Source organism: Ptychodera flava, chromosome 18 (genome assembly GCF_041260155.1).
Source record: "Ptychodera flava strain L36383 chromosome 18, AS_Pfla_20210202, whole genome shotgun sequence".
In the NCBI taxonomy this organism is placed as follows: Eukaryota; Metazoa; Hemichordata; class Enteropneusta; family Ptychoderidae; genus Ptychodera; species Ptychodera flava.
The window spans coordinates 8,752,462-8,761,264 of record NC_091945.1 but is presented as its reverse complement, the minus strand read 5'-3'; the positions used below and the strand labels follow the sequence as shown (position 1 = coordinate 8,761,264).

General features: G+C 38.4%; 1 long non-coding RNA gene across 1 annotated transcript; it reads right to left on the bottom strand.

Annotated features, from left to right (window-relative positions):
• Window positions 1–256: 256 nt before the first annotated feature.
• LOC139117779 (uncharacterized) lies at window positions 257–1,858 on the bottom strand. The gene is made up of 3 exons (XR_011548577.1): window positions 1,792–1,858; window positions 712–798; window positions 257–484 (listed from the first exon to the last, which is right to left on the bottom strand). It is a non-coding gene; the product is annotated as an uncharacterized lncRNA (long non-coding RNA).
• Between the last annotated feature and the right edge of the window lie 6,945 nt (window positions 1,859–8,803).

The following is an 8,803-nucleotide window of genomic DNA, read 5'->3' as shown; positions in this document are numbered from 1 at the left end:
AATCTTCCTAATAATTTACTCACTTTGAGCGGAAGTCTATTCATTAAACGGAAGGTAATTTGTTTAAATAGAATTAGTAGACGATCGGAGTTTATGTCCAAAATTAGTGCAGACTTGTATTACTTGAAAATAAATTGTCAGGATAATTCAATGGCCACACCACCTTGATCAGTTAATAAGATGACAGAATCAGATTATGTCTAGAGCCTCCTTTCGTAAACTGAAAATAATGATGAATTGTTCAACACACCTGGTGATTTATGGATGCAATTTTCTGCATACTTGTTTACTTCTTTCACCAGGTCCACACGCTTGATATATTCAAAAATTTCACACAGAAAGTTAACGTCGCCTGTACTAATCAGCCCCATTTCTTCCAACTGATTAAACAGGGCTTGGGCATCGCCGGATTCTTTTATATCCATTTGTTTTTGCGTCTTGATACCAACACATTTACAGAAGAAAACCATATCACAAACGTTTTCTGCAAGAGGAAATTGCACCGTGAAGTTTATAACTGACATGCAAGCATTCCTGCAAGTAGCCACGAACAGTTTCATGGAAATATGTTCACTTTTATGGCGACTTATTTCAATTCTAAAAGCAAATATGTTATGTCAGTGCTTGTTCATGGTGATATTCTTTGCTGCAATGGACATATCTCCTGCTTAAAAAATGTTACACGAACTGTTGAAAGTCAATATGCCTTACCTTTGCTTAAGCTACTCGACAGCTTATACAACAGAGTCAGAAATGCTGGAATTTTCGGGCGAACGGGCAATGCTGTACTTGATGAATCTAAAATATAAAACGACATTGACTTTAAACAGAGCTAAAAAAGGTGAAAAAGTTAGACCTCAAAATATGTTCACTCGATCAAAATCAAATCAGAACTGTCTACCTGCTAATTTTGTTGATGCAACGAACGAAGGTCAAATTCCATAGTTCAAATAGAAGGTGACTGAGTGAAGGCTAGTCTTATGAGAAGGTTCATCTGAAAAAGAGATTCACACTGACGACAGAATTGGATGACCCTTGACAGAATGTCAAAGTTGAAATACACTATCTTGTTATATATAAGATTTTTATTTCAGATTTGTATAACCTAAGCATTAATACTGTAATGGATCATGAGTGTTAGATGATGATTAAGCTGAGAGGGAACATGAATATGGAATATAATGGCGTTAGAAACAGTTTTGAATATTATTTGTTCATTTTCCACCTTTGAAACCAATCAAATGAACAATTACTTATTGCTCATATAACTAGACTCGTTGAATCATTAGGCATGATCAAATTTGCCCATACCGTTAACGAAATAACGGCAGACACGCTATTTGTGCACTCTTGCCAGATATTGACTTTTTTAGGACTCGATTGTAATGACTGGTATCTTTACAGGCACCTTTTACAGCGATAATCAAAGCTGTCAAGTTGTGTCCCTATTCTTGCTGTTGTCCTGAATTTGTAATACTTCTAAGATCGTAAGATTTCAATGAACCATCTTACTCCCTTAAGTCATTTTCAAGAAACCCTATACGTAAACATTTTCTTCATGAAAGAAACATTTCTTGTGGCTCTTTTTAACGAGAATATTAATGCGTCATCAGCTTCACTGATGCTGTCGTCTAGGGTATACAATGATAAATTGTCGGTCTAGAGTGGTTATAGGCTATCACTATGCTTTCATAAGCATAGTAAAAATGAGACTTATTACCTGCTTGTTCGATTCTTGCTAAGCAGATAGATGGTTTTTGGCAAGTTAAAGATAACGGGTCCTATCCTTACCTTTCTGCGCTTGTCTTTTATCATACTGTGAGGATTCTTCAGTCCTTGTTGATTTCTTCTTATCATTCCTTTCAGGTAGTGTGATTTTATGCTTGCCATGCATGTTTTGTTGTGTTGAAAAACTGTTATTTTTGTTTGTTCTACACTGAAAGAAACCAATTGCTGCAGCCGAACTATCCTTTTCGTCATGACGAGGATGCTGTACCATTTTGCCACGATCTGATGTTTTCGGTTTTGCCCCAGCATTGCAATGACCACTCATCTCTTTATTGCCTTGTACATCTTCATGCTTTATTGGCACACTCATATTGATTGAAGAAGTTGACGCCACGTTAACATTCCCCTTTTCGTATTCACGTTTTTGGTAATTCAACCCTTCTCTTATGTTGCCGTTGTCTGATCGATTCTGTTGTATATCGTTCTCACTTGTTGTTTCTTGAGTTTGTTCTTTGTCATAGTCTTGGAATTTTATATCAGTTCCAGAACGTGTTGGTCCTTGTGTCGCAGGATCTATCAGCTTTGCAACTTCAGCAGTTTCTTCGAATGGTTCATTTTTCTTACTATCACTTGGATACGTTTCATCGGATGACGTATCCATTTTACTGAAAGACTTCTGCCTTGTCTGTAGCTCTATCTCAGAAGTTCGAGACTGACGGTCTACTGGTTTGTATTTTTTAAAACCGTTTTCTGCATTTGTATCTCTTTCTTGTGGAGTCATCGGTCCTGGATTGTAATTGTGGGTATGGCTGTAGCTGTTTGTCGTTGCTGGTGTTGGCGAAGAAATGGCATTTTCCTTTGCACTTTCAACCTGGCCCACGTTATCTGTTAGTTGCATGGATTCCACATTGTCTTGGACTGGCCCCTGAAGTTTTGCATCATTTGCAACATCTCATCGGGTAATGTAGTCATTCGATGCTCCACTTCCAACTCCTTTTCTACCTCAGAATTATCTGAAAGAAAATCCTTTTGTATGTTTTTCAGTAAACTTGCTGCTGTACTTCGATCCATTTCACACTGTTGAATCTCTGGGGCTGGGTTGTAACTGTGGTCTTGGGCGTCGCCGTCATCTCCGGTCACTTGTGTTGGTAAGGAGATGTTTTCGGTATCTTCTTGAGAGCCTTCAAAGCATGATAAAAGCTTAACCAGGAATGTCGACATTTTATCATTAACCAGCAACTTCCAAGCTGAATCAAAACGGTAGAGTTTCATCACTCGGTCATGTCTCCGAAGGGTTGTCCTGTTATTGGATAATGTCAAAGAAAAATACAAGAAAAAAATACTTTGACGGAAAAGCAGCGTAAACAAACATGTACCGTAACTTTCGTTGCGTAATTATTAACATTCGAGCACATGTAATTTGAACCTCATAAAATAGGATGATTACTATTCAGTGAGGGCATCTTTACGACTGTTGTACTGCAAGCCATTCCTGATATCCCAATTCTAGTAAAACTGGTTCCTAACTGGAGAAAAGCTGAGTTTGAACATTCAGATATTTCTCGATCGGATTCGAACTCACAGTGTACGGCACCCAGACACCTCGCGAAGACATCACTGTCAAAACTGCTTGGCTAAATCCTCAAAAAAGAGTGATTCAATAACCGAGCTAAGTTGTTATTTTTCTAACCGCGCGACTCTCGATTCACTGAAGATTTCACATTGTTTCAGGAGGCAGGTAGTGTAGTTTCATTCTCAGAACCTGTCAAACATTTCCACATCCTACACAATTATGTAAACGTTTTGACATATACTTCAGCAAGACCTTCATGTAAAGGTTTCGTTAATGGGTAAAAAGTATTCATGTTCTCTGTAGCATGTCAAGTTTAGGTGGTCAATTTTATTGTTGGATTATTAAGACTATTTTCTATATCAACAGGAGTATCAAGAGCGAATTCAAATATCGTTCAGTTCAAGAGAACACATATCAGTTTGCAAACCAAGGCACTGTAGCTCTTTACACAAATTACTTAAGCTGAAAATAGATTATCAGCCAAAGTAAGACTCTGGAAACATCTAACATCACACTCTGAACATAGTATTCTACTTGGAGGTCCAAATAATGTTTTACTTTTACAGATGTACGCTGGTTAACTGCATGTTTTAAGTTCATCTCGAATGTCAACATATGCCGCTATAATCATACTTTCTGTCGCAGAATACTTCATTGAAAATTTTGATTGCTATCAGGAGCAAACCATTATGGAACGATTCAGGAATGTATGCCTAACAGAACAATTTAACAAAAAAGAGAAGACGATTCAGTTTGGAGATGGTGAGCTTTCTCGATCCAGATGTCTTCCTCATGCTTAGTCCTTCGTGAACCCAGTCTCTCACCTTCGCTTGTGACTGTTGCCATGTCTTCTGGCGTTCTTTTTCCTCAGCCTTTTTCTTCGAAGATGTGTTTCCAAGCGCTTACGAAGGTTTACGTCTTCGATTCTTTGTCTCACTTCACTAACTTCTCTCAACAAAGTATGCATTGTATCACCAACTGGTCGAATCTGTTGAGTCAAAGCTTCCATACAATTGTCGTATTGTGCAAACCGTGCCATCAGCTGTTCCAAAATATTAGAAGCATTATTTTGTGCGGTTCCTTCTTGACCATTGGGTACTCCTAGGCCAACCTCAGGGTATTTAGTTTTACTTGTTCCTGGTCGAGTAGCATCGATATTACCTTCCTTCGGCCCTGGATTTGATTCCACATCACCGGCACACAAGAGTAACATCAACAGGACAAACTTCAGTGACATTGTAACGTAGAACATTTAGTAATCAGGCATGACATTGTTACCATCTTTTTCGGGTTTGGAATGAAGCAACCAATTTTCGCTCTCCACTGCTCCAGGGAGACTCCAATCTTTTTTTGATTCAGGACTTTTAATTAGTTATTACCACATGTATCGAAGAGAGTTTTTGTAGAAACAGTTTCAATCGACAGTCAGCATCTACAATTACTACAGAAATAAATAAACATGCATTATACTCAAGAACTTATATCATTCAAAGACAGAAGTCAAAGAATGACCCATTCACATCCTATTTCTGTCAGCTCAATTAGCAGTTTCAGCTTAATCAAAACGTGGCAAAAAGCATGCAGAAAACGCATTTTCAGATTCCAGAATGAGTCATTCTAGTGTGATTATCATTCATCACTATTTCAAGAATTGTTTGGTGAACACAACAAAAGACCGGCATTTTATTTTAATGTGGGCAGAGTTACATGTCTATTAAACTGACCGTGAATGCAATCCCGTTTTGGTTGTGTTTGCACTTTGCAGAAATAATGATCTGACCTTCATCTCATTCAAGGCTTAGAGATTCTGTCCACCACATATCAATTTTTGTGCCAGGTCCTCCCAGAATGCATAGGTCGGTAAAGAGGTTAGGAATATATGCATGCGTGCAGCAATTTGATCTTTCACACTCGTACTACCTCATAACGACTACGTAGGGTCAATTGACAATACAGCACGATATCAAATTTAACAACATATTAATATTCAAATTGTACATTCGCTCATTGCAGAAGTTACCCTCCTTCCTACAAATCTCGTCTAAAGGTGTTATTGTCAATAAAGGAATATGACCGATTTAAATGCCAGCACGACAAAGTGGGCTATTTATTGTTATCAAGTCAATTTATTAAATCATGATGCCATCATCTTAAGTGTTACGCGTTTTCTCGGGAGTCAACACAGCTGCATGGAGACGACCCTAGCCAAGGTGTTAATAGGTGTGATATATTTGCATAAAGGAATACTAATTAACTTTTCAGTGAACAACTTTTGTCTATTTGACGTACTTTCGTAACTTCTGTAATTGGCTTTCAAGAATGTTGTGAAGAAAACTTCAACGTATTTATCAAACTCTTTCGAGCGGTATGCAGGAAAGTTATGAATAATCCAAACAAAGACAGAAATGTGACCTGTATACTGACAATAAATGTCGAAACAGTGATAAATAATTCTTGAACCTTAAAACTCTACCGAAGTCTGAAGTGACCTTTGACCCCGTGGCCTTAAAATGACCCACTTCTGTTAATCATTAGCAGCAACAGTCATTTGAGGGAAGCGAACGTACATTATAAGGTAGTAGTATGAGCTGCTAACGAGGTATTTGGTCAGGGCGATAAACCCCCGCGTCAGTGATCGGCAGAACAAATTAATGAAGGGGATTAGGGAAGGCAATTAACAGATATAGACTCTTTTCTTCAAATACTATACAGAGATAGCTAGCGTAAAGTAATAGGCACACACTAGACACAGGTAAGGCTTGTACAAGGAAAAATAGTTTAATACAAAACATTTATTGATCATATTCATAACTTTCTACACTAATAATTCCTGCCACGCCCTGTGGAAGCCAGTAGCTGCTCCAGGTGACACGGTCGATCGGAATTCTACAGTGGGAGTGCAAGACAATGTTTCTTCCAGCAGTTATGCTGATATTGTGGGGTCAATTACACCCAATACGTGGCTGGCAGTGCTCTTGTCCGGGGGTCCGATAAACGTATGCAGTCGGTGTCCAGTTCTGACCACACAGGTTCCAATGCGGCCGGGTTTACAACTGTGACCCGTCGTCGCAAGAGGCGCCCTGTACCATCGATTGGCACTGCAAATACTGGTGAAAATTGCGCCATTGAAGTTGTTAACACCAACCAAACCTTCAAAGTCTTTGTCACAATACTGGGGCCGTCGACTACTGCTCAAGACGTTCAACGGTTTGTGAAAAGCTCGCTACAAATGAATGTCAAATGTGAAAAACTAAAGACAAAATACGATACGTACGCCTCCTTTCTTGTTGAAACCACACGTGAGTCGGTTAGTCGTATTCTTGATCCTGCATCATGGCCTATGGGCATTCTCATCAGTAAATATTATTAATCATCATGGATAAACTTTCATTACCTCATACAATTGTCGTGGTATTAAATCATCAATGCGCACAGTCAATGACATTTGTAAAATTAGTGATGTCTGTCTTCTTCGGGAACATAGGCTGAAAAAATCTGAACTCAGCTTATTGTCACAGATAAACAGTGATTTCTATGCCGTTGGAGAAACTGCTATGGATGAGGAAGCCGGTCTCCACCGAGGTCGTCCATACGGAGGTGTCGCAGTGTTGTGGAGGAAATCCCTTGATTCCGTCAAAGTTGAACAGTTTAATGACAGTCACTTGATTGGCCTCGAGATTTCATATTCTGGTGGTATTCTTACAATTTTAAATGTTTACATTCCGACCTCTAGTAGTGATAATCTTCATCTCTTTGTTGAATATTTAGCCAAAATTTATACTTGTATCGATGACTATGCATCTAATAGTGTGTTTGTCCTAGGCGATTGGAATGCCGATATCAACTCTGAATTTGGTAATGAGATGAAAGCTTTCTGAGATGCAAATGATTTAATTTGTTCAAGATGTTAAACTTTTAGGTGAAAAACAGAGTAATTTTACTTATTATAGCGAGGCTCACCATACAACATCTTGGCTTGATCATGACATTGTATTTCCACTAATAGAGCGCATAGTAGTATTCATGAGATCAAGATTCTTCATGAGTTTCTCGAGTCCGACCATTTTCCACTGAATGTGTCTTGTAATATGAATTTTCTTCAAAATATGATTTTTCATCCAGTGAGCAAAACTTCTCCAGGCCATTGATTGGTCGAAAATCGATAATGAGTCTTTGCATTGTTACTTTAATGTTCATACAAGTATCTGAGCAATATTGATATAAACAGGGACGCTTTTACCTGTCATAACCCGCATTGTAAAGACCCTGTTCATATTTCGTCTATTGCTAAACTTTATGATGATATTGAGCATGCTTTATCTTTGGCTTCATCACACTCCATCTCCAGTAAGTCTTATTCTAAATGCAGGTTGGTTGGAATCAGCATGTTAAAGAGTATCATTCCATTGCCTGCGATACCTTCCTTTTGTGGAGAGAAAGTGGCAGCCCTCGGTACGGTCCAATTTTCGATCTTATGAGAAAGACTCGTGCTAAGTTCAAATTTATGTTTCAGATGTGCAGAGATAACGCTGACAATCTTTCAAACAAAAATGTTAAGCAATTTTGGAAAAATGCTAGTAGCAAAAATAAGTCTGCACCTTTGTCTTCTTCTATTGGAGGTTGCAACGGGCATAATGATATAGCGAAAATGTGGCGTGATCATTTTGCAGAGTTACTATCGTCTGTTTCAAACTGTAGTAATGAATCCTATGTAAAGATAGTTTTTCTATAACTACTTTTGATGATGAAATGATTACTTCTCCAACTGCCATCAGTGAGTGTGTTTCTAGGCTAGCAAGTGGCAAAGCTTCTGGACCCGATGGTTTAGTGGCGGAGCATCTGAAATATGCACATCACCGTCTTCATGTTCTCCTTTCTATCTTGTTCACTGCTTCACATGTTCATGGGTATTTACCTTCCCGTATGATTGATACTACTTTGATACCTCTTGTTAAAAACAAGGTGATGTGACTGACCCAGGTAATTATCGACCAATCGCCATTGCTGCAGTTATTTCCATGGTGTATGAAATTTGATTCTTAACAAATGTGACAGGTTCCTTGATACCACTGTTTACCAATTCGGGTTCAAAGAAAGTCATTCAACTGACATGTGTGTTTTCATCTTGAAAGAAATTGTTGATTTTTACAATCGGCACAATAGCCCTGTGTTTCTTTGCTTTTTAGATGCGTTCAATAGAGTGAATCACTGGACATTATTTCGAAAATTGATTGATAGAGGCGTACCTGTTTTCACAGTTAGATTCTTAACTTATTGGTACAGACATAAGAGTTTCATGTTAAATTGGGGTCTATTTCATCAGAACGTTTCCCAGTTCGCAATGGTGTTAGACAGGGTGGTATTCTATCTCCCCGTCTCTTTTCTGTATACATTGATAACCTGAGTAATTTGCTCATCAATACAAAAGTTGGTTGCCACGTTGGTGGTATGTGCATTAACCATCTGTTATATGCTGACGATATTGTTTTGATTTGTCCAACT